Source organism: Hemitrygon akajei, unplaced genomic scaffold (genome assembly GCF_048418815.1).
Source record: "Hemitrygon akajei unplaced genomic scaffold, sHemAka1.3 Scf000080, whole genome shotgun sequence".
NCBI classification, from domain to species: Eukaryota; Metazoa; Chordata; class Chondrichthyes; order Myliobatiformes; family Dasyatidae; genus Hemitrygon; species Hemitrygon akajei.
This window is the reverse complement of record NW_027331966.1, coordinates 1,448,681-1,475,962: the sequence shown is the minus strand read 5'-3', so window position 1 is coordinate 1,475,962 and position 27,282 is coordinate 1,448,681. Positions and strand designations below refer to the sequence as shown.

The 27,282-nt window shown below is 46.1% G+C and overlaps 2 non-coding genes across 2 annotated transcripts; one reads left to right on the top strand and one right to left on the bottom strand.

Moving 5' to 3' along the window:
* The first annotated feature begins 7,555 nt into the window (after positions 1-7,555).
* On the top strand, positions 7,556-7,627 carry trnae-cuc (transfer RNA glutamic acid (anticodon CUC)). The gene has a single exon. It is a non-coding gene; the product is annotated as a tRNA-Glu (tRNA).
* A 6,907-nt stretch (positions 7,628-14,534) lies between these two features.
* Positions 14,535-14,616, bottom strand: trnas-uga (transfer RNA serine (anticodon UGA)). The gene has a single exon. It is a non-coding gene; the product is annotated as a tRNA-Ser (tRNA).
* Between the last annotated feature and the right edge of the window lie 12,666 nt (positions 14,617-27,282).

The window sequence follows — 27,282 nt, the reverse complement described above, 5'->3', positions numbered from 1 at the left end:
AATATTGCAGTATCCCTTGGTGAGTCAGATTCATGACACAGGTACAGAGTGATTAAAATTGTTTACGTAATTGTTAGTGCAGTTCGTCATCACTAATGTCCCTGGCGTAATAGCCACGCAAATTGCCTCAGTGGAATTGCTTTAACCTGGATAAAAGTCTGCGAAACCGATCACCAGTCCATCTGAGCAGCTGAAACGCTCTGAACAACTGAACGCTGCTTCTGACAGAATATGGGGTATCCGGCAATTTACTACATCGCAGCCATTTTCTATCCCACAATTGTCGCGGTTGGTGTCCCCGGTAAGATGCCGGAGCTGGTCACTTTATGTATGGTGCCGTCGTTACTCTGCTGCGGTATCCGCACTGTTACTGAGCACAGATGTTACCGTCGGCTGAAACGTGTTTCCGGAATGGAGGATTCAGGCATCTAATAGTTTTATTTTCATTGTCCATACACTAAGTTGGTTCCGATATTGTCACTGTTTCATAATTTCACCTCGCTAGGCTTTCTGAAGTGATGCTGGTCTCTGTTTTTCTAGGTCCGAGTCTGTATCAGTGCAGACAGTTCGATCTTATACAGACGTGGCAGCTGATTTAAATAACGGACCAGTGTATTTTCGACACGTAGGTCTGTTCTGTAAGTCAGTAAATGAGAACTCGTGCTTTATATCTCCTTGATTCCATGTTGTAACCGCTACAAATAATCCCGTCAGCTATTTCACCTCTAATAATGGAAATGGTGTTTCTAACAGGAGCAATCGACTGCTCACCGGTACGTAAGTCGTGGAACTCGGATGCCTCGCTCTAAACTGTGGGAAGGTCGCCAATCCACTGACACTCACATCCGTCATTGTCCTCCAGCCGGAGTGCAGCGACCGAGACCGCACACACTGGATTCCCGCTTTCCAGTTCCAAACAGACCATACCCTGCATAGCATCGGTAGAATGGGGGCATTCAGGGAGCTGACCATATTTCTATTTTATTTCCAAATTTCTTGCAGTTAATTTAACGGCGATTGTGATCCTATCTCGGGGAAAATGCGGACTCTCCAAATGCATCACCCGTTACCTGGTTGGAATGGCAACAGCGGATCTGATGGTGGTTATCGTTGTAGCTTTAGTGGAACAGACCAACAATATCTACATTTATTCCAGATCCCTGCTCATAACTCCTGTATGCGCTCTGACACTTGTATTTGCGGCTGTGACGCGGGACTGTTCTGTTTGGTTTACGGTCAGTTTTACCTTCGATCGCTTCATCGCAATATGTTGCCGAAAGCTGCGGGAGCGATACTGCACCGAGAGAACAGCAACGGTGGTTATAGTGAGCTGCGGGAGATCTGTCCCGTTATACTTTGCCCTTCAACCTTACGTCATCATTGATAACATGCCGTGGCGGTGCACCGGCACATATGAATACGCTACTTCACCCGTGTGGAAAGGATATGCATTACTGCAGAACATTTTAACACCATTGATACCAATCGGATTAATCCTGGCGTTTAACGGGTTTACCGTAAGACATATCGTTGTGGCAAATAGAGTCCGCAGAAGGCTTCGGCACAGCAGCGACATTCAGAAAGATGCCGAGGTTGGAAAACGCAGAAAATCGATGATTTTGCTGTTTTCTATATCAGCTAATTTCATACTATTTTGGATTCCCCATGTAGCCCGTTCTCTAAAATGGCAAGCGCAAAACTATTTTTACGAGGACAGATATTTGAGTTCCCCAGTATACATCCTGCAGCAATTTGGGCTCAAGATGCAAGTACTCAGCATGTGTACCAATACTTGTATCTATACACTGACACAAAGGAAATTCAGAGAAGAGCTGAGGAATGGAATGAAGCATGTGTTTACATTAAATGGCCATCTGTGTAGATAACGCCCCCGTCAAATGACAATTCAGCGGAGTTTTCAAATAAAGCCGTTTTATAATGTACAGGTTTGGCAAAAAAAGTCGTGAATTCAAACTTTCATATGCCTGGTCATCCGGGAATTGCAGAATCGGCGGAAGATTGCTGATTTCATACAGTTCAGGTAGGTAGCAATACAAACGTTCAATGCTGCTGGCGTGATTGTTACATTGGTTGAAGTATGTTCCAAACTATCACAGACACTCGACTGTCACAAGGGCAGGGATGGCTGCAGGAATTTCCGTGATTTAGATGTTTCAAAATGGACAGGGTCGGGTAACAGAGTGTAAAGGGAGTGAGATGGGAAACCAGGGATAGTATTGCAGCTGCAGAAAGGGAGGACAACGTGGAGCTTTCGTTTGTGAATTGACTGGGAGACGAACACAGAAACATGATAACCCCATTTGGAGTATTCTATACAGCCGTCCGTGCAACGGGAACAGTGAGGAACCGATCGGGAAGCAGGACTTGGACATTTGCCATTTTATTGGCATGGGTAACTGAAACTTCCACAATATTCTTTGGCATCTCCCCAGGGTAAAAGGTTTAATTATGGCATAATTTCTCAGTTGTGTCCTGGAAGGATCCATGTCTCTATGTCGACAGGCGCACTATCGAACAGTGCGTACTGGATCTAATATTAGTAAAGTAAACGGGTCAGGTGATAGGTCTCTCGGTGGGTCAGCATTTCAGAACAATAGGACAGAACTCCCCTCTTTTTACCTTGTCCTGGGATAGGACTAGAGAGTATGGAATGTGTTCAACTGAGGATCTGGGAATTATGGTGCTACCTGGCAGGAGTTTAGGAAGGTACATTGGGAAATGATGCACTCGGGGTATTGCGCAACAGATATGTGAGGATTGTTTAGGGAGCACTTACACGGGGTTCAGTATAGGCTTGTCTCAGTGACGCAGGGAAAGGATGACAATGTAAAGTAACCCTGGGAGACAAGAAAGTTGGAACAACACGTCAAGAGGAAGAAAGAACGATACTTACAGAACAGGAAGAAAGGATCAAATATCGCTATAGCGAGTCACAATGTAGACAGGAAGGAATATAACAGTAATAGATGATTCCCTGATACCGGAAGAGACATAGTCCAGGTAGTTTTGGAAAGCGAGCTCAGATATTGCTGAGCTTTTGGACAGGATACTTGTGTCTTCGCTGGCCACAGAAGTAGAACTAGATGATTGGAGGGTGGAAAATGTTATTCATTTGTTGACAAAAGATAATAGGGATAGTTTTTCGAATTATAGACCAGGGAGTCTTACAACAGTAGTGGGTAACCTACTTATTGAAGAAGGAACTTATGAGTATTTGGAGAAAGGTAGCCTGCTACGGAGAGAAAACATGGCATGTTGTCCTTTATGGGTCAGATTGAATTATTTGAAAAAGTGAAACTAAAACAAACAGAAGAATCAGGACAGTCGATGTGGGGGCATTAATTCTGGTCGGGCATTTGATCAGTTCCCCATAGTAGACTCATTCAGAAAGTCAGGAAGCATGGGATCCAGCGAAACCTGGGTGCGTTGATTCAGAATTGGCTTCCTAACGGAAGGCGGATGATGTAGTAGACAGAGTGAATTCTGGCTGGAAGACAAAGGGCAGCCGTGTTCCGCATGGAGAGTCGAAACTTCGGTACACTTTACAACTCTATTGCGAGTCTGCAGTTGCAGTGCTGCAAGAAATAGGGCTGAGGGAAATAATCGATTTAATCTGATCACACCGCAGCACCTGGATAATTAATGGAATTAGGGCTGACGACATAAACAAACCGCTGAGCGACTGACTGCACCAGAGCGTTTTCTGAACTGACCTGTCATTTACTTATTACAGGGATGATGCTACAATGACTTCAAAACAATCTTTTCGAATGGAACCCGACAACTTAAAACCTGCATTTCACAGTGTTCAGCAGCAGCTCCTGCTGCTTATTAAAAGAACCAGCCTTCCAAAATGCAAATTCCAATTTCCCAAATTAAGTACACACCAATTTATCCTAATGCCAATTTACCTGTGAATCGTAGTTCTATCGTAACGGGTGTAGATACGCTCACATTTCGATCCGTTTAACCCTGAATCCACATGGCCGGTGTGGAATCCGTGTCTCCCTCTGAAATCAATAATAAATGAAACATTCAAAACTGCACAAACTGAAAACGCAGCGAAGGCAAAGCAAATACTTGTCTGCCTTCAAAACCATCGCAGGCAATTGGAGAATATACAATCTCTATACACGTCATAATGTTGTATACCTCTATCAAATCTCCCCTCAGTCTTCTACCCGCTCGGGAATAAAGTGCTAACTTATGTAAACTTTCCCTTTAATTCAGAACATTCAGTCCCGGCAACAGCCGTGCAATATTTTTTCCTGCATTCTTTCAATCTTATTTGCATGTTTCCTGCAGATAGTTGAGCCCAACCGCACACAATATTCCAAATTGGGCCCCAATGAAGCCTGAAACCACAGCAACGTATCGTCCCAACTCCTGTACTCAGTACTTTGGTCTATGTGCGAAAAGCTGTTTTTACGACCCTGTCTAACTGTGCCACAAATTTCATTGAATTATGGACCTGCATTCCCAGATTCGTTTATTCGATCGTACTCCTCTGTGCCCTATTTCTCATTGTGTCAGACCAACCCTGGCTGGTCCTTCCAAAGTGCAAAATCCAACTCTTGTTTGCGTTAACTCCGATCCGCTATTTTTCAGCCATTTTTCCAGCTGGGCCTGATCCCGCTTCATGCTCCGGTACTCTTTCTCGCTGTGGACTACACCCATTGTGTTGTTGTAATCGGCAAACCTACTGATCCAGTTACCGACATTATTATCCAGATCATTGATATAGATGACAAACAACAACAGGCACAGCGACGATCCCTGGGACACTACACTTATCATAGGTCCCCAGTCAGAGAGACAACCATCCATTACCACACTCTAGCTTCCACAACGTACCCAATGGCGAATCTAATTTACTACCTCATCGTAAAAGCCAAGCGACTGAACCTTCTCGAACATCCTCCCCTACGGAACCTTGAGAAATTCCTTGCTGAAGTTCCTGTAGACAGCATCCACTGCCTTGCCTTCCACACCATTCCTGGTAACTACCTCGTAAAGCTCTGTGAGATTGGTTAGACATGACCTCCTACGCACTGGCCCATTCTGACTATCGTTCATGTTCCTGTTTATCCAGATACTTCTTGTCATACCCCATGACCAGGGTAGTCTCAACACATAATTTCGCAGTTCTTGACGAGTCCTTTCCAAGCAAAACTATCGATATCATCCTGCGGTCGGCACTCACATTTTTGGCCTCTTGTTTTTAAGTTCTCCTGCACTATTATCAGACGCATTGAGAGTAATCTGGGAAAGGAAGGCGTCGTAGCTTTAAATAATTAATCGATTGGACTTAAATAGTGAGATACTGTACCTAGATAGAGCATAGAACACAGAATATTACAGCACAGTACAGCCCATCGTCTCACGAGGTTCTGATAACTTTTCAACTAATTTAAGTTCAAACTAACACATCTCCCTTCATCTGAATCAGAATCAGAACCAGATTTAATATCATCGGGATATGTGGTGAAATTTGTTAACATTACTGTAGCAGTGCAATGAAACAGAGTATAAATAAATTTAGAGATAAAAAAAACATGAGTTGCAGGTGGCGGAGGGGAAGTGTCTGTTCCTGAATCGTTGAGCCTGAGCTTTCCGGCTTCTGTATCTCCATCCCGATGGTAACACTGTGCAGAGGGCACGTCCAGTTGGTGGGCAACTTTAATTATGGACGCCACTGTTACAAGAATCACCCCCAGTAATAATGATCAGTGAGGAACAGAGAATCTGCATTTGCCAACAACTAACTTTTATTATTTCAACTAAACAGGCACGTAGTTTCACACGCCATCTTCACTCCAGGACACTCAATGAATAGTCAATGAAGAGAAAAGTTATTACCGGGGAAAGGAGTCGACTCTGGCCAGAGAGACGAGAGATAGAGACTGGGGAGAAAGAGAGCGGGGACAAAGGCAGGTGAGGTAGCGAGAGATAGAGGAGGGTAGAGAAAGACCATGGGGAGGGACGCCGGGGAAGGCGATGGATCTGGTGAGACGAGAGATCGGGGGTTGGTGAAAGATTTTCGATGGGGAGAGAGATCGGAGTCGGGTGTTTGGTGTCGGTAGAAAGCGGGAGGGGGATAGACAGGAGAGAGATAAAGTGCGAGGTGATGCATTTTGTAGGCTCCAGTAAGAGCGGGATGTCTACATTATTGATACGGCTTTAGGAATTTTGAGATTTGTTTATAAATCCAAAAATCCACGATGGCATTGGCGATACACGCGACGTATTGCCGACAGCTCGCAAAATGTCTGGACGTATTTCAGCTGAACCACTGTGGCTGCAATCTGAAACCCCTAATTTCCCTTTAAGAAACGTACTGTTGAACTGTCCAAATTACTCAGCAGTTTAACGAGCTGCTGAAGGACCAGATGGACTTGACTCTCGGGAATGCAGATGAGGCACCTTTCAGCGATCAGCGAAGGTCAGCTATTACCATTGCCGGAAAAGAGGTCGGTTCGGAAGAAGTCAAGTCAGACTAAGTCGACGGGCTATGAAGCATCCCCTGCCCGGCATCTTCGCGAAAGGCCAATGACTTGAAAACAAGATGCATTACGTAAGCGCATCATTGCTGCTTCGGAGGGAAATGAGGGGCTGCTGTCTTCTCTGTTTCATGGAGACATGGCTCAGTTCGGTGGAACAGCCGGAAGGCTTCTCAATCCACCGTTCGGAGAAGATAAGAAGGTCTCATTGTGGTGCTGGTGGGTGGGCAGGGGGTGGAACGGCGGTGTTGTTTCATGATAAACTCTTCATACTCTCCGTACATAGCGGTCTTGCCGCACCCTTGTTCCCGCAATCACAACATCCAATGATTGAGTTATGTCGGTGCTGCTTACCGACAGGTTCTCCTCATTGATCCGGACGGCACTTCACAAACCGCCAGAGCAGATGTTAAGCAAGCATACCATGTACTGAGTGCCGCGACCAGCAAACAAGGAACTGCCTACCCTGAGGACTTTCAAATCATTGTGGGTTTCCTATCAGGCTTATTTAAAGAATTCTAGGCTTTTTTGTCATCAGCACGTTATCCTCAGTACCAGGGGCTCCCGCAAACTCGACCACGGTTAGAGCACGATCAAAAAGCCCAGCATTCCATCCCCAGACCGTATTTCGGGCATTCTGAACGTCTGGTTTTCTTTCTCCTACCTCCATCCAGGCCGAGGGTGAGGAACAAGACACCATATGTATCGGCAACAATGTCACGGGAATCGGGGGCCGACTACTGAATTGTTTCGAGGCGAGGACAGAAACAAAAATGACCCAGGGCTCATAAGAGAATCTAAATGTCACAATCTTTATAAAGACACCGGAGAACGAGTGTTTCCCACTGATTCATTCAGAGTCCAGAGTGTTGCTTAACCAGAAGCACTGGGTAAACACGCGGTCTGCAAAGTGCTGGGCAGTAGATTCGTGACAATATTTATCACATTTATTCATTATTATTCATCTATAGGTTTTGTTTCATATTTTGCTGGTTTGGTAGTTGTCTATTGCTGTAGTCAGAACTTTACCAGCTTCCCTGCTGGTCTAGTGGTTAGGATTCGGCGCTCTCACCGCCGCGGCCCGGGTTCGATTCCTGGTCAGGGAATAAAAATGTTTCCTGCTGTAAATTAATGTGTTGATTTCAAATTATTTTGTGTATTCATCGCTTCCACAACAACCCCATTCCTGTCAGTGTTTAACCTGCATCCGCCTGATTCAGCGCCATAAAACCACAAAATATAGGAGCAGATTTAGGCCGTTTGGCCCATCAGGTTTGCTGCGACATTTCCTCTCAGCCCCATTCTGCTGCTTTCTACTGTGTGTACTACCTCTTTCCGTCTACGAATGCTGCCTGACCCGCTGAACACTGTTTCTGCAGCGATTCAATATTTGTTCTGTATGACACTTGTTAGACAATGAAAACATGACTTTGAGAAAATATATCGCAGGTGCAATCTCAATAAAGCTGGAAGTAACTGTGCGAGGTCTTACAGACAATACCCTGCAATCGATACAATGTAGATTTGATCTTCTTCACTCCTCACTGCACCTCAATCCACTCAGAGATGCTGTCTCTCTGTAGAAGAGGGTGACCATACATTTCCCATATTGGACTCTGGTCCTACTCACTCAGTTTGCCTACATCACCTTGACTCATCTGCCCGGGGTCATCACTGCTCAAATCTCAGTGAGTATTGTCAGGTCCGGTCGGGTTTATTGCCGTGTGCAGAGGGACGGTGAGGGACAGGTACAATGAAACACTTGCAGCGTCATTGCAGGCTCGAAAAGACAGACAGTACGCAGAACATAAATTGTACAATTCTGCGTCATTAACAAACGGTAGATATAAATCTTGTGCCAGTTTCAGACTTGGAAATAATTCCTCAGGCAAACTGATGACATAGATTGCGAACTATTATATCCACGGGGGAGCATCCAGGCCCAAGAAAGGCCTGTTGATTCATTTTCTTTAAACAGACAGACAACAGAACGAAGGGTGAGTCCCTAGTCCTCTTCAGCCAGCCCTGCCATTTAATAAGATCAGGCTGGCCCAGACTTTTTCTCAATCCTCCCCCCTCCCCCATACCGCAGTTGCCGGTCAAAAGTCGGCCTGACACCTCCACCAAATCTTCTACCGTCTCCCCAGGTGTGAGGAGATAAAATTCTGTCGCCCGCCTTTATTTCGACGCCCTGACAGCGCCCCCAGCTTCGATCAGAAGCATATGGATATGAATGTTATATAATGGGACATTGTTCTGAGTTTTGCTCAGTATTGACCGGACTTTCGGGAGGCAGAAGCAGTCAGAGTCTGTGGGAGGGAACAACTCTTGGGTGAAACCCTTTCCGCAATTGGATAACACAATGGATTGACATCTGCATGCACGAATGGGAGCTAGGTAGGATGCACGTAGTTTGACGAGATTGGTTGATGTCGGACTATTACACCGCGTCAGTGACAATCGGCGAGGTTGATTTTGACGGAAGGTCAGCGAACCGATTTGTCTATGGCAATAGGCGGGGTCGCTCGGTAGACAAGAGAGCAATGGGGAGCCTGTACAGTGAGTCATATTAAACTGCGAAAGCTTTTGGCTTTCAGAGACGGTGCTGCCCACTTCAGAGAAACAGTCATAATCTCAATCTCCCCCCTCCCAGCCGCGGCTGAACAACATTTCCTATTGAATATATAAATATTTTTATGTTGAAAATTCAAGAGTTTTCATGTAACCGAAATTTTACATGGTGGTATTGTCTTAACGGAGCACTGAACCAAATTCCAGGAGCAGATTTGTTTGAAAAATCGTTACTCCTTCATGTCATATTACCTGTTCGCCCCGACATTTCAGTTTACACCCGTTCGCTTGAACTTGTGAGGAGGAGGAGGAGGAAAAGGAGGATGGGGAGGGGGAGAGGGAGAGAGAGTCACATCGTAGACAGGGCAAGAGAAATAAACGGGGGAGTTTTAAAGGCAGTTGGAGGGAGAGAGTTACACGACAATTTACCAATTTCATGTTCACTTTCGGCCACTGTTTTCTTGACCACAGAGTAAGTCACCTCACCGACAAAACGAACTGGATCTTTCCGTCCCTTCATTTAAACTCGAACGCTGCAGAGCTGGTAAGTATTATCACCGTTTGGACTGAGGAGGAGAAATGGTTCTTGCGTTTACACATTGCCCTTCAACAGAGGGAGCAAGAGAGGGCACACGTTATATACTTCTTGATTCCATTCTTCCTGTTTCTTCAATTATAAAGGCAATTAATATTATATTAGCGCCATTAATTCTTAAAATTCCATAGTTAGTTCTGATTTGGACGCAAGGATTCTGCTCAGTGCTATAAATTGTCCGCTGTCTAACTTAAGGAAGTACGTTGGTGAATGAAGCGAGGCGCTCTGCATCCGTACAGTTGTAGAACACACCGGCATCAATCGCCCTGTTTCTAATCAGAATCTATTGTTAGACACTCGGTTGCAAAGTAAAAATATCGTCGCTAAATAAACTGTATTGGCATGTCGATTTGGCTAGTTTCCACCTGTCCCCACCCATCAGCAAGTACATTTTTCATTCCGCTTGTGTACACATAGATGTGCGCATAAATAAAAATTTGAGTTCACTTTAACGTAATCACCACTTGCGTATAATGCATGATCCCCCCGGTTAGATCCGTCACCAGATACAGATGAATTGAGTCACTGTCGGTTATTTTCGCGCAGTCGAAACTCAAGACGTCGACCAGCATATGCGGGTGTGAGGAGCGTGTGGTGGAATAAATTGTCAATGTTTTGCGTTGAAATACTGAATCAGGACCTCCTAATCTGGTATATATTTTCAGCTAAAAATGCTGCAAGAATTGAACTGACAGAAATATGGGATGTCAGCTTCACAAATTCTCGAATCTCCCCAGCCGGGGGAACAGGATTTATAGAAGAACGTGTTACCGGCTCCGGATTTGTGTCGGGTACGGTACCAGAACTCAGTACATCGGAATCCATGTCGTTAAAGAAAATCGAATCGGGAAAGTACCTCGTTGAACACAGAATCAGAATCAGGTTTATTATCACCAGCATGTGACGGGAAATTTGTTAATTTAGCAGCAGCAGTTCAATGCAGTACATAATCTAGCAGAGAGAATAATAATAATAATAATAATAATAATAATAATAATAATAAATACACAACTAAATCAATTACGTATTTTGAATAGATTATGAAAAATGTGCAAAAACAGAAATACTGTATATTCAAAAAGTCAGGTAGTGTTCAAAGCTTCAAAGTCCATTCAGGATTCTGATGGCCGAGGGGAAGAAGCTGTTCCTGAACCGCTGAACGTGTGTTTCTGTCTCATAACCTTAGACACCCAGGTTCAAACCTAATATCCGGTGCCATCTGTGTCGACGTTGCTCCTTTGCAGATTGGAAGAATTTTCATCGGCACTGTCATGACGGTCTATTATCGTCCCTCATTAATGAGCTGCCCTTACTGTGTGAGGCTGATGACCTGACGTAGCCAGACAGCGGGTTGCAATGAGAATATTTAGGCTGCAATTGGTTCGTTCAGTGAGGGCGCAAACTGGACAAAAGTGTTTATTGCCGGAACGTGTGAGGTCATGTACTTCGTTGGGATTAGTATTAAATAAAGGACGATCGGTTGCGGTGAGACCGTCAAAGGAAACTGTTCAAGAATCAGAGATGGAGAGCAGATGGGTGGATCAGGTATTTTGCAAGGCAACTGCAGATTGTAGTTCATTGCAACTCGATTGGAAACTAGAAATAGAGGAAACATTGTAATATATTTGTGCAGGTTTCTGTGGTTGGCGCTGACGCGGTGACGGGAATTTCACTCCCCATATATGCTGAAGGGGACAGTAGCACCGGAGAAGCTCGGAACAATTTAACTGACTCACCTCCCGTGATGAATGTATGAACGACGAACAACTGAAGTTAACACAGTACACTGCAGAATATAGAATAAGGGCTGAATCTAAGGCGTTGGATGAGGTATACAGTCGAGGAAAATTTCCAGGATGAGGAATTATCGTTTAAATACGAATTTAAGCGGAATATCTGTACATACATTCCTGATACCTGAGACTACTCGACGAGGCAGGGTTGTGGATGTTACAGCACAGGGCTGATTTAAATAGGATATGGGCGCTTTAAAAAAATATTAAGGAAATTGTGGGTTGCAAAACAGCCAAAGAAGATAGTTTGAAACGTGGGGAAGTGCAGCCGTGATCATATGACATAAACGGACGGGAGCCATCAGTAACTCATATTGCCCCCTTACACTGGGAGTAACGTTTCGAAATGTTCTATTCAGCAACAATGTAAACCCATGGAATTGGTCTCCCGGCTGACCTGCATACAGAACGACGACTTAAAATGCCAGGACCGGATTAAGAATGAAATAAAGTCGGCCTGACGGATGGTCTCACTGCCGGGAACTGTACTACATCGAATCTCAGGGATTGGGGATCTGTAGTCAATGACACTGTGGGTCGGCATGACGAATGGTCTCACTGCCGGGAACTGTACTACATCGAATCTCACTGATTGGGGATCTGTAGTCAATGACACTGTGGGTCGGCCTGACGAATGGTCTCACTGCCGGGAACTGTACTACATCGAATCTCAGGGATTGGGAATCTGTAGTCAATGACACTGTGAGTCGGCCTGACGAATGGTCTCACTGCCGGGAACTGTACTACATCGAATCTCAGGGATTGGGAATCTGTAGTCAATGACACTGTGAGTCGGCCTGACGAATGGTCTCACTGCCGGGAACTGTACTACATCGAATCTCAGGGATTGGGGATCTGTAGTCAATGACACTGTGGGTCGGCCTGACGAATGGTCTCACTGCCGGGAACTGTACTACATCGAATCTCAGGGATTGGGGATCTGTAGTCAATGACACTGTGGGTCGGCCTGACGAATGGTCTCACTGCCGGGAACTGTACTACATCGAATCTCAGGGATTGGGGATCTGTAGTCAATGACACTGTGGGTCGGCCTGACGAATGGTCTCACGGCCGGGAACTGTACTACATCGAATCTCAGGGATTGGGTATCTGTAGTCAATGACACTGTGGGTCGGGCTGTCGAATGGTCTCACTGCCGGAAACTGTACTACATCGAATCTCAGGGAACGGGGATCTATAGTCAATGACACATTGGGTCGGCCTGACGAATGGTCTCACTGCCGGGAACTGTGCTACATCGAATCTCAGGGATTGGGGATTTGCAGTCAATGACACTGTGAGTCGGCCTGACGAACGGTCTCACTGCCGGGAACTGTACTGCATTGAATCTCAGGGATCGGGGATCTGCAGTCAATGACACTGTGGGTCGGCCTGACGAATGGTCTCACTGCCGGGAACTGTACTACATCGAATCTCAGGGATTGGGGATCTGTAGTCAATGACACTGTGAGTCGGCCTGACGAATGGTCTCACTGCCGGGAACTGTACTACATCGAATCTCAGGGATTGGGGATCTGTAGTCAATGACACTGTGGGTCGGCCTGACGAATGGTCTCACTGCCGGGAACTGTACTGCATTGAATCTCAGGGATCGGGGATCTGTAGTCAATGACACTGTGGGTCGGCCTGACGAATGGTCTCACTGCCGGGAACTGTACTACATCGAATCTCAGGGATTGGGGATCTGTAGTCAATGACACTGTGGGTCGGCCTGACGAATGGTCTCACTGCCGGGAACTGTACTGCATTGAATCTCAGGGATCGGGGATCTGTAGTCAATGACACTGTGGGTCGGCCTGACGAATGGTCTCACTGCCGGGAACTGTACTACATCGAATCTCAGGGATCGGGGATCTGTAGTCAATGACACTGTGGGTCGGCCTGACGAATGGTTTCACTGCCGGGAACTGTACTACATCGAATCTCAGGGATTGGGGATCTGTAGTCAATGACACTGTGGGTCGGCCTGACGAATGGTCTCACTGCCGGGAACTGTACTACATCGAATCTCAGGGATTGGGGATCTGTAGTCAATGACACTGTGGGTCGGCCTGACGAATGGTCTCACTGCCGGGAACTGTACTACATCGAATCTCAGGGATTGGGGATCTGTAGTCAATGACACTGTGGGTCGGCCTGACGAATGGTCTCACTGCCGGGAACTGTACTACATCGAATCTCACTGATTGGGGATCTGTAGTCAATGACACTGTGGGTCGGCCTGACGAATGGTCTCACTGCCGGGAACTGTACTACATCGAATCTCAGGAATTGGGGATCTGTTGTCAATGACACTGTGGGTCGGGCTGACGAATGGTCTCACTGCCAGGAACTGTACTACATCGAATCTCAGGAATTGGGGATCTGTAGTCAATGACACTGTGGTTCGGGCTGACGAATGGTCTCACTGCCGGGAACTGTACTACATCGAATCTCAGGAATTGGGGATCTGTAGTCAATGACACTGTGGGTCGTTCGCCGTACACTGGCGAACACTAGTGGGTCGTATTGACACTAGTGGCTCGTACACTGCTCGCTTCTACCGCTTGCTCCCCGCGATCTGCAACATCTCCAGCTGCAGAGACGTACCGGAGATTTGATCAGGGGAAATCTCCAGCTACAGCTGAGGGAGACGCTAATGCTCTCGGGTGGACTCTGCCAGAACTACAGTAACACAGGAATTGAGTGCGATTAGAATCTGATAGAGGATGAAAATGCCTCGCCATGCGAATCGTAGAGCGAAAGGACAGAGTCCACTTCTTTACACTGACGCTGAAATGTCCGTTCTCCGAGTTTGATTCTTTTAGTTTAACAAGACAGTAAAATTCCGAACTGCAGAGAGTTTAAGCTGACTCGAGTGGATTGATCTGAGTCAGAATAGAAATGAACATTGCACAATGAGTAGAAATGTATTGTATTGAATTGTATTTAAGAGTGTAAAAATACGCAGTTCTCAACTGAACACAGAGGGTGCAGCGCTCAGACAGCATCAAGGGTGTTAAATTTTATTGGCAGTGGGGTTGTAGGTGTGAGCGCTGCGAGCAGGGTTCGAAACTGCGCGGGGAATCCCCATTGGATTTCAAGTCCAACGCCTTAACCACTCGGCCATCGCAGCTGAAGAATGTTCAGCATCGCATCAATGTTCAGCACCCACCGTAGCACTGCCCCTGAAGTGAGGGTTTTACTTGATTTATGCTTAGTAATGGAAAAGGTGATTCATTATTCCAATACAAATAGTATAATTGGACAGCTGTGGAATTTGTTTCAACACCGTTAGGTCAGAACGGGGGTGTGGAGGGATAACACTGACGTCAGTATCGTAAATGAAGGAGATTTCCAGTATTAGGGATAAAGATCAGGATCAGAATCGGGTTTATAATGACGGACATGTCAACATTACATTGTTGCTTTTATATTCTGCTCCTCCTGAACCGAATGTTAGAATTGCATTTGCCTTCCTATACCGCTGACTCAGCCTGGAAGTAAACATTTAGGGAATATTGCACAAGGTCTCTTTGCACCTCTGATTTCTGAAAACATTCCCCATTTAGAGACTTTTTAATCCTTTCTTCCAAGGTGCATCACCGTACCACACGATGATCTATTTGACAAATCTCCGCCCTTTGTCCTCAACTGTCTTTGATCTTCAATGTGCTTCGAATCTTTTGAGTTTTTGAACACGTTGAAGTCAGGCTACATTTCTTATATTTTCCTTTCTTTAGCCCAACTTCCTTCAGAGTGGCGTGACAATCTCAGTTTTCCAACCATCAGGATCTATTCTGGAATATCAAGTCAAGTCATTTCTTAATTGTCATTTCGACAATAACTGCTGGTACAGTACATAGTAAAAACGAGACAACGTTTTTCAGGACCATGGTGTTACATGACACAGTACAAAAACTAGACAAATCTACGTAAAAAACAACACAGAAAAAAAACTACACCAGGCTACAGACCTACCCAGGACTGCATAAAGTGCAGAAAACAGTGCAGGCATTACAACAAATAATAAACAAGACAATAGGGCAGTAAGGTGTCAGTCCAGGTTCTGTGTATTGAGGAGTCTGATAGCTTGGGGGAAGAAACTGTTACATAGTCTGGCCGTGAGAGCCCGAATGCTTCGGAGCCTTTTCCCAGATGGCAGGAGGGAGAAGAGTTTGTATGAGGGGTGCGTGGGGTCCTTCATAATGCTGTTTCATTTGCGGATGCAGCGTGTAGTGTAAATGTCCGTGATGGTGGGAAGAGAGACCCCGATGATCTTCTCAGCTGACCTCACTATCCGCTGCAGTCTTGCGATCCGAGATGGTGCAATTTCCGAACCAGGCAGTGATGCAGCTGCTCAGGATGCTCTCAATACAACCCCTGTAGAATGTGATGAGGATGGGGGGTGGCAGCCTTCTCAATAAAGTAGAGACACTGCTGGGCTTTCTTTGCCACGGAGCAAAGAAGGAGCGCTTACAGAATCTCTTCAGTTACCACTTTCAGAACCCCGGGGTGTAGTCCAACTGGTCCCGAAGACATCTAACTTCAGACCTTTCAGCTTCACAGGCACCTTCTCCAGGTCACAGCATCCACTCTCACTGATGCCCTCTGACACGTTTTTCTCGGTGCCATTATGCTGGTGTCTTCCACAGAGCAGCCTGGCGCAAAATATTCATTCAGTTCGTCCCTTTTCTTTTTCCCCCATTACTGCTTCTTCCGCGTCATTTTCCCAGCTTTCTGACATCCACTCTCGCATCCCTTTTAATATCATATGTCTGAAAAAAATTGTATTTTCTATATTATTAGCCATTTTTAAAGGGTTCCAAACCTCCGGCTTCCCACTAATGCTTGTTGTATGATAAGCCCTCACTTTTGCCTTCATGCTGTCTTTACTTTCCAGTATCAGCCACTGTTGCCTCATCCTCCCTTTCGAATATTTATTCTTCTTTGGGATGCACCTTTCAAATTGCCCCCCAAAAGCAAGAGGTCGGAGATTTTTTCCCCCAGCTTGTTGCTGCTGTTTAGAAGGAGGTGTTGCTTGCTTTGACAGAGAAGCCGAGAATAGAATTAAATGGACTTGGTACGAGCAGATAGGATTAGTCTAGTTTAGGATTGCGGACATTGAAGGTGAGATGTTTTGAAAGATCCTGCCGACGGTGTTGACTACTGTTTTAGTCAACATGACTACTGTAGATGGTGTGAACACATTTTACACAATCAGTTCCGTATTATCGTTGCTTGAAATACGCTCAACAAAGTGATACTTCTCAAAGATTCACACTGGGACTGGGCAGGGTACAAGACAACACAGCGTTCTCACACCTCAGACTGAAATCTGACATCTCCAACCCTATCAGGCTGTCGTCGCCCTTCGTTCTTCCTTGAAAAATAGCCATGTTTCCGGATTCCGGTGAGGATACTTTGGGTCCTATTCAGGACAGACACCGCGCACGTTGTTGATGAAAGGGAAACGCGCGTTAAAACTCTTTTCCCAATAGATAAGACGTTCAACTGTTTCCTCTGCTGCGGCCTGACCTGTGAATGTGAAGCACACTTCGCCTTCCAATCAGCAGTTTGGGGAAGCTCTAACGTGTTGTTTATGAGCTTGTTTTCCTAAATATATCACAGACAACATATATAAATTTAAATGTTGCGTGAAACGAAGACGCGAGATGAGGTTATGCTCCCCAGGAAGGCGGAGTAATCCGGTCATTTTATACAGGGCGCGGGACACTTCGAAATCGATGCATGTAGCCATCAGCTTCAGGTTAGCCACTGTTACCGTACTCGAGCGTGCAATCTTCTGATAGTCTCACATCAAGAGCCGAAATCAGACGCCTTATCCATTAGGCCACATGGTCAGATTGTTTAGAAATTTGTTAGCTGCCGTGTTATCGTGATTGCCCAAGACATGAAAAGTTACTATTTTAGAACCAGGTGGTGAATTCCTATAACATCCGTTTTCTTTAATTCAAACAGCGTGATAAGGAAACAACTGGACATTGTTAATTCAAAAGAATTTTATCTTTTTCCACTATACAGAATACTCACAGGTTCTCTGAGTTACTGTGCATAGAATAGAACACTTATGTTCAACATGACCATAAAGTGTATGGGGGCTATGAAAACTACTTGCATTCTATTGTGGTTGGCCCATATCGTTCCAACCTTTCCTTATCCATGTCCACGAATTCCGGTAAGCATGGACAGGCAACAACAATAGAAACAGAAATAGAACATAAAACAAACGTGTGGACCATAAACAGAGATTGTGTGTGTTCCAAAGAAATACAGACCCTGAATAACCGACGAGGTGGTGGTGAGGTTAAAGCGATGGAATGGTAATCCATTCTGCTTTGGAAACGTGCATCCGAATACCATTCGTGTCATTAGCCATTTGTTCTGTTGGACCATCTCTTGCATTTTCACTTAAACCTCTTCAAACTTATCATTCAAATTCAGCTTCAAATTTACTGTCATTCAACCATAAACATGTATACAACTAAATGAATCAACTAATTATCTGGACCCAAGCTGTGAAACACAAAATCTATATCACATAAAATATTGTTAACACAACAATATTAACAGAGATTTGAATATATTCTGGAGACGTACAAGATGGCAAGCATACATATACAGTAGGACATATAGTTAAATATATATGTATATTTCTACAGACTTTGCCATAAGTAATGATTAACGGATGCCAGCTGGGTGCTCAGAAGTCTCAAAGGGCGAGGAAGATGTTATCCAACCCAATAGTCCTTGATTTGATCCCGTGGTACGTGCCGCCTGACGGTATGAGGTCGATGATGTTGTGGTTCAGCAGAACTAATGGGAGTTGCCTTTGATAATGTTGAGGTCTCTGTGAACGCAGCGCTTCTAGGATGTGGACGAAGGAGCCCTGATGATTCTCACAGCGGTTCTCACACTCCATTACAATGTTCGTGTGCAGGTGTTTTGCAATTCCCGTGTGAGACGGTTATGCAGCTGCTAAGGGCACTGCCGACTGTGTTCCGCTTAGGTCAGGTTGGAATGGAGGCGGGAAGCTTCTCTTGCCTCAATCTCCCCTGGAACTCGATGCAGTTCTCTGCCCTCGAGACTAAACACGTGGTATTGAGGAACTATGTGAGATCACTTGTGATGTGCACCCCAGGAAACACGGCACTCCTGACTGTCTGCAGAAAGGAGCGCTTGCTGTGCAGAAAGTAATGATCCGGTAGTTTTTCCCTATTGCTCCACACAGGGTCCGAGGGAACTCGTTGTCCTGGGGATTCGCCCACCGTCATTTGCCTGAAGACTGCAAAATAGCTCATCCACTGTAATCTGCATCGGGTCCATGGTCTCGCCGCTGCTTTGTCTCACTCCTTAGACGCTGTGATTGTCTCGCGAGAAAATCACCCCCACCTCTTCTGGCTCCACGCACAGAACATCATTCTGATCTTCCGGCGGACCAAGGTTGTCCCCTGCAGTCCTTCTGCTCCTAACATATCGGCAGAAGCACTGAGGATTCTCCTTTAGCTCGAGCAAACTCACGCCTTCTGAGTTAACATGTAGGGTTTTGTCATCCTGATTTCTTTCTCTTGAATTTCTCATCCTCCTGAAGGGCGTGCTCTGGACCGGTATTTTACCGTCTAGCACCTGATATCACCTGTATCGCTTCCCGTATAATAAGCATACAACAATGACAAGTTTAGTGTTGATGTTGATGAAAGAATGTTGCTGATTACTTCATTCCTCCTATTTGTCACGAACTTTAGCCAATAATACCAGCGGAAGCGAGTCATTGATTGAAGAGAGATGATGGGAATACATAGCGCAGAAAGCAACAGAGCAGTATCCCTTCAGATTCTCCTCTAAATGTATTATTTTACACACAATTTAGCTAATTTAATTGTATTGACCTATCCATATGGAATGTACTGATCTCCCTTGTTTAACTAATCTGTGAATGTACCGTCCGAATGCTCACTAACTAAGGCCAGATAAGACATCTTGAACCGAAGCGTGGACATTCCACTCCACATGCTGTCCAAGTCGTTCATTTCCTCCATTGTTTAATGCTGCAGATTCTAGTGTTGTATCTCTCAAAATTCAGATACGGGCTTTCCGGAAGTAAATGTAAAGTGAGATTATAGTTTCCTGTTGCAGGAGCTCAGTGGGTCAGAGAGTATCTCTGCAGGGGAAAGGACAGACATTGTGATAATTAATGTCCGAAACTCTTCCTCAGGCGGAGGGCGATCAGGTTCTGGAGCCCACTACCAGAATGTGCATTGCGATTCCAAACATCAATGGCCCCAAAGAGTCGCGTCTGGAATTTTATGCGACCAAGTGTGAGAAAAATGGGTTAGTAGACGATGGACAGAATAACCTTAATTGCATCTTAAACCTACCATCGTTTTGCCACTGGGAAGGAGTCACGGCATTGAGAAACCTCTAAACTTACGATAGCGAGGACTGAGTGTGCACAGCAACAGGCACAGGTCATCGAGAGGATACAGGGAAATGTGTCATAACAACGGCAACGCTGAACGAGACGGGAGAATTAGGCTCGTCGGGAATACATGGAGAGAAGCAATATTTAGTTTCCCTTGTCGTTCTGTGCAAATTCAGAGTGAATATCTAACTCTGATGAAGCGCGTCGAAGAGCCACTTGCCAAGCCAGCTTAGAAACATCGAAACATGGAAAGCCCACAGAACAATACAGACCGTTCGCGCCACAAATCTGTGCCGAGCATGTCCTTACTTTAGAAATTACCTAGGGTTACCCATTGCCCTCTATTTTTCTAAGCTCCATGTACCTATCCAGGAGTCTCTTAAAAGACCCTATCACCGCCTCCACCACCGTCGCCGGCAGCCCATTCCACGCACTCACTTATCACTGACCTCTCCTTTGTACCTACCTCCAGGCACCTTTCAACGGCACCCTCTTGTGTTAGCCGTTTCAGCCCTGGAAAAAAGCTCAGACTATCCACAAGATCATTGCCTTTCATCATCCTCTACACCTCCATCAGGTCACCCCTTGACCTCCATCGATCGAAGGAGAAAAGGCCGAGTAAACTCAACCTATTCTCATAAGGCATGCTCCTCAATGCAGGCAGCATCATTGTAAATCTCCTCTGCACCTTTTCTATGGTTTCCACATTTTTCCTGTAGTGAGGAGACCAGAACTGAGTACAGAACTCCAAGTGGACTCTGACCAGGGTACTAGATAGCTGCAACATTACCTCTGGGCTCCTAATCTCAGTCCCATGATTGATGAAAGCCAATGCACCGTACGCCTTCTGAACCACAGAGTCAATCTGCACAGCAGCTTTGAATGTCCTGTGGACTCGGACCCAAAAAGCCCTCTGATTCTCCACATTTCCAAGAGTCTTACCATTAAAACTATATTCTGTCATCATATTTGAACTAACAAAATGAACCACTTCACACTTATCAGGGTGGAACTCCATCTGCCACTCCTCAGCCCAGTTTTGCATCCTATCAATGTCCCGCTGTAAACTCTGATAGCCCTCCACACTATCCACAACACCCCCAACTTTTGTGTCATTAGCAAGTTTACTAACCAATGCCTCCACTTCCTCATCCATGTCATTTTTAAAAAAAAATAACAAAGAGTATGGATCCTAGAACAGATACCTAAAGCAGACACTGTTCACCGACTTCCATGCAGAATATGACCCGTCTACAACCACTCTTTGCCTTCTGTGGGCAAGCCAATTCGGGATCCACAAAGCACTGTCCCCTTGAATCCCATACCTCTTTACTTTCTGAAGGAGGCTTTCATGGGAAACCGTACGCAATGTCACTATGTACTATGTCCCCCAGCTGCTCAGTCTCCCATTTCAGGATATTGTGGATGCGATCAGAAGCATCACTAATCGTGGCAAATGGGATGCAAACTACCAGCCTTGAGTCTTTTTCACGTTCACAGAATGGCCTATCCGTCCCCCGAACTATTGAATCCCCGTATTACCTCTTCCTTCCTCTTCAGTTCCCCACCCTTCAGAGCCACAGGGCCAGGCTCAGTGCCAGAGAGACGGCCACTGTTGCTTCCCCAAGGTATGTCCTCCCTCCCTACAACACTCAAAATGGAGTACTTATTGTTAAGGAGGACAGCCATAGGAGTGTTTTCCACTATCTGACGCCCTCCATTCCCTCTCCTGACAGTAACCCGCTTATCTCTCTCCTGTAGTCCCGTGGTGACTACCTGCCTATCACTCCTGTCTATCACCTGCTCACTCTCCCTAACAAGCCGAAGGTCCTCGAGCTGCTGCTCCAGCTCCCTATCTCGGCCTCGAAGGAACTGCAGGTTGATGGACCTGGCGCAGACGTGGCCATCAAGGAGGCTGAAAGTCTACTGGCCATCCCATATCTGAGACCCAGAACATGAAAGTTGCCTCACAGTCATACCCGATAATCTAAAGCGCCGAGCAGCGCTAAACGCGTTATTTTCTAACACTTCTCCCGACCTGTGCGGAACTCTCTCTGTCTCTACGAATCGATTGGTCCGCCAGGGAGTTTCAAACTGCCGGGAGAAGAAGTGAGTGCATTTGCTTTGATTAAGGAAAAGGTGTTGAGAAACTAAAAATTATGAGAATACAAATGTCGCCTCATTCAACAACATTTAAAACAATCTGCGATATTTCTATGTGTGGCTTGCCGCAGTGATGTGAAATATACTGTCCTCGCATCCACAGATGTGTTTGATTATACTCACTTTGTGATGAGCTGTAAGCAGAGATACCTGAAATATTAATTAATATTTTAACCGACCCTACCATACCAGCTGCGCGTTTTCAGTCACTTATGTTATTATTTCGATTTTCAGTATTATTCTTACTTCTTTTTCAAAAAAAATCGACTACACTTTCTGATAGAATTCAGTTAGTTCCAGAGACAGAAAGTTAATCCTGTTGCATTAGAAGTTCTTTAAAGGTCAGCGTACATTTATCATCAGTGTCAGTAGATGTTCCTACATACTGCAGTGAGATTTATTTTGCTGAGTACCGGACCGGACGTGTGGACAGAGAGAAACAGAGAATAGAGGGAGAAGTAAGCAAGCAGATGGTCACGGGACTTCGGGATGTGAGCAGGGATAAAGACGGAGATATGAAAGGACAAAGATGGAACAATCCGGAGATGAAAAAGATTTTAAAAAGCACATGACTCCACTATGTTCCACTCCCATCATGTTTCCCTCACGGTGAAACTCAGAAATCGAATCTGATGTACCGGCGTGGGAGAGGAAATAAGCGGGGCATTTATAGTGGAATCGAGGGCATTGTGAGGGACATTGGGAGTCAAACACCGTGAGCATCACTATATGGAAGAATGATTAACAGCGGAGAGAGTGCAGGGTGGAGAAACGGGAGCGGATCCATCCTGACTGGACACACCAGGAGTAAAACGATGCTCGCATCACGAGATTGAGAAATGAGACGTAACGGAGCGAGTGAAAAAAAAACGGGCGGGACATCAGTGGATTGTCCCTGACTGTTCCCGAGTTCGACCGAGCGTTCATCTGAGTGAATTAAAGCTGGAGCGAGTCGCACATATTTGAGAAAAATCTGATGAAGAGAAAATTTCACCTGCACAGAGTAGACAGCGAGTGAAATATATCACCAGTAAATACATACGTATGTCAGAGCGCTCAGTTGTTAGCCGTGGTTCTACCTATCGGAAAACTGATAGCTTGTGGAGGGAAATGGCGATTGATTTAATTCTACTGCTGAAACCAGCTGGTCGGTCTATGATTTAACGAATTTGGTTAACCGTTTCAGCGGGTATTTCACCGCGTTCTTCAGCTCCTCTCTGAACTTGCTCTGAGTCACGGCGAAAATACATGTGTTGGTGCAGGAGCTGAGGATCTGCAGCATCGTCGCCGTGGAGTCTGCGATATAAATCGGATCAGCGACCGTGTAAGGAGGGTTGTTTGCAATCCTTACGTAAATATCAAAAATCAGACGAGTTAACCACAGAAATATAAAACTACTGGTTATACTGAATAGTAAAACGACCGATTTCCTTCTGTTCTCCATCTCCGGATCTTTCTCATTCTTTCCGTCGCTGCGGCCCTTGAGTCCCATCCGGATTTTATTGGCGGAAAAAATCCGTCTCGCTGTCAGAGCATTGAACAATGACATCAGAACAAACGGCAGAGAAGGCATGAAAATGCGATGGATCATCGCAAATGCGGTCCAGGAGGGAGACGTAGAGAAGTTCTGTTTGCTCACACAGTCATAGAAAACTCCATTTATTATCATCGAAGGTTCTACTGTAAAGTGGAAAGGGATACTCTCTAAACAACCCAGAACACTCACTGTCCCGACAGCCACAGCCGCCGTTCTTTCGGTGCAATATTTTGTTTTCAGCTTTTCACAACAAATGGCCACAAATCTGTCACAGGTGAACGCGACTGTCAGCCAGACAGAGACCCCGGTGCTTGCTAAAAGCAGGCAACGGGAGACACTGCAAACGGGAGTTCGATTGAGGAAGGAAGACCGAAAGTATATGACAACAGTCCACCTCAGCAGTGGGTCAGAGAGAACGACCAGGAGATCGGCCGCTGCCATTCCCAGCAGGTAGCGAGTGATGCATTTGGAGAGACCGCACTTTCCTCGGGACAGGATAATAATCGCCACCAGGTTAACTGCGAGAGAGCGGGATGGAAACAAATAAATTACTTACGAGTCACTGAAATAGAGCCGCAGTGTGACAGAATCAGATTAGATCTTGTTCTTTTGTTTTGCCTCAAAGGGTGAATACCGGACGCAGAACATATGAAGCGACTGGCAGTGCGCTTTATCGGAGTGTCAGAGAACTTGCCGAAAATGTTGTAAATGAGTTAAATCTGGGTGAATTCTCAAACCGACCAGAGGACAGCTGTTTAAATGCTTCCACGGCCGCAGTAAGAGATGGACAATAAATGTCAGCATCACTGGCTCTGAGCAGCACAGGAATGAAATGAAATCCACATCGGCGGTTCCCTCTGCTCATATTCCTGAAATACATGAGCCATTCGCGTTGTTCCACCACACAGTCACGCAATTCCTATGGGCCGAACCATATATTTACGGCCGGTTCCAACAGAAACAGAGTAGTCCGGTGTCCTCCTGTGCAGACATTTCGATTCACAATTGGTCGGTGACATCGAGGCAGCGGAGAGGATTTCAGTCAAAGGCAGCATCTCGGCTCCAGTATGGAGCGCTGCCTGCTACGAAAGCAATGGGATTAATATTGTCGCCGCCTTCCGCCCATGACTGAAATGCGGGGACTGGACAGGTGGCTGTGGAAACAAATAGCGAGAGAAACACTTCAGAACATCGGAATTAACTCTCAGTTTCTGCCGTTTGCAGGAGTGACAGCGGCTTACCGGGAATTCCAACGGCTGAAATAACAGGGTAGTAAATGTCTTCTATCCGCCAGATTATTGGATATCCCATTTGAGTGACGCAGTGAACGCTATTGCTCTGAATTCCACAGCTCGGAAAGACACTATGGGCTGACGTACTGCAACAGGCTCTGATTTATACAGGGGATCGATCTCCAGTGACAAGGTCCCGCCTCTGACCATTGTTATTGAACAAACAAATTACATCACCGGCAGAGTCTCAGGCGTAAATACTGTTGGCATGTAACACAAACACGGCAGAATCATTGGCATTACCTCAGTCAGATCCCTCTATGTAATTCGACCAAAATGTGTAATGAGGCCTATAGATGAACAATGAGGGACGCTGCTCACAACTTTCCACACTTATAATGACAGCGGTCACGACTGTTCCCATTTCCGACTTGAAGCTTTCACTGTGTTTCTCTTTCCACAAGCTTTCCGGAATCGTGGTTACCATCTTTTACTGCACTTTTCACTGCTACGCCTGCTGTTTCATCTACAAATAGATCCGGTTTCCCCTCAGTGTGTTCTGGATCCAGGGACACATAAAAACCCCTCCCAGTCTCCTCCTGCAGACATTCATTTTATATTTACACAGCAGCTCCACTTTGGTCGCTCAGACACCAAACCCACCCCATCCCGTCCCACTTTGTGCCATCAGATATAAAACATACACGCTGTGTACAGAGACACCCTGTCCAGTTCCCCATCAGACACCAAACCCACCACATCCCGTCCCAATATGTGCCATCAGATATAAAACATACCCGCTGCGTACAGAGACACCCTGTCCAGTTCCCCATCAGACACCAAACCCACCACATCCCGTCCCAATATGTGCCATCAGATATAAAACATACCCGCTGTGTACAGAGACACCCTGTCCAGTTCCCCATCAGACACGAAACCCACCCCATCCCGTCCCAATATGTGCCATCAGATATAAAACGTACCCGCTGTGTACAGAGACACCCTGTCCAGTTCCCCATCAGACACCAAACCCACCCCACCCCGTCCCACTATGTGCCATCAGATATAAAACATACCCTCTGTGTACAGAGACACTCTGTCCAGTTCCCCATCAGACACCAAACCCACCCCACCCCGTCCCACTATGTGCCATCAGATATAAAACATACCCGCTGTGTACAGAGACACCCTGTCCAGTTCCCCATCAGACACCAAACCCTCGCAACCCCGTCCAACTATGTGCCATCAGATATAAAACATACCCGCTGTGTACAGAGACACCCTGTCCAGTTCCCCATCAGACACCAAACCCTCCCAACCCCGTCCAACTATGTGCCATCAGATATAAAACATACCCGCTGTGTACAGAGACACCCTGTCCAGTTCCCCATCAGACACCAAACCCTCCCCACCACGTCCCACCATGTGCCATCAGATATAAAACATACCCGGTGTGTACAGAGACACCCTGTCCTGTTCCACATTAGGCACCAAATCCACCCCATCCCGTCCCACTATGTGCCATCAGATATAAAACATACCCGCTGTGTACAGAGACACCCTGTCCTGTTCCACATTAGGCACCAAATCCACCCCATCCCGTCCCACTATGTGCCATCAGATATAAAACATACCCGCTGTGTACAGAGACACCCTGTCCAGTTCTCCATCAGACACCGAACCCAACCCACCCCTTCCCAATATGTGCCATCAGATATAAAACATACCCGCTGTGTAGAGAGACACCCTGTCCAGTTCCCCATCAGACACCAAACCCACCCCACCCCGTCCCACTATGTGCCATCAGATATAAATCATACCCGCTGTGTACAGAGACACCCTGTCCAGTTCCCCATCAGACACCAAACCCTCCCCACCCCGTCCCACTCTGTGCCATCAGATATAAAACGTACCCGCTGTGTACAGAGACACCCTGTCCAGTTCCCCATCAGACACCAAACCCACCACACCCCGTCCCACTATGTGCCATCAGATATAAAACGTACCCGCTGTGTACAGACACCCTGTCCATTCCACATCAGACACCAAACCCACCCCACCCCGTCCCACTATGTGTCATCAGATATAAAACGTACCCGCTGTGTACAGAGACACCCTGTCCAGTTCCCCATCAGACACCAAACCCACCCCACCCCGTCCCACCATGTGTCATCAGATATAAAACGTACCCGCTGTGTACAGAGACACCCTGTCCAGTTCCCCATCAGACACCAAACCCACCCCACCCCGTCCCACTATGTGCCATCAGATATAAAACATACCCGCTGTGTACAGAGACACCCTGTCCAGTTCCACATCAGACACCAAACCCACCCCACCCCGTCCCACTATGTGCCATCAGATATAAAACGTACCCGCTGTGTACAGAGACACCCTGTCCAGTTCCCCATCAGACACCAAACCCAC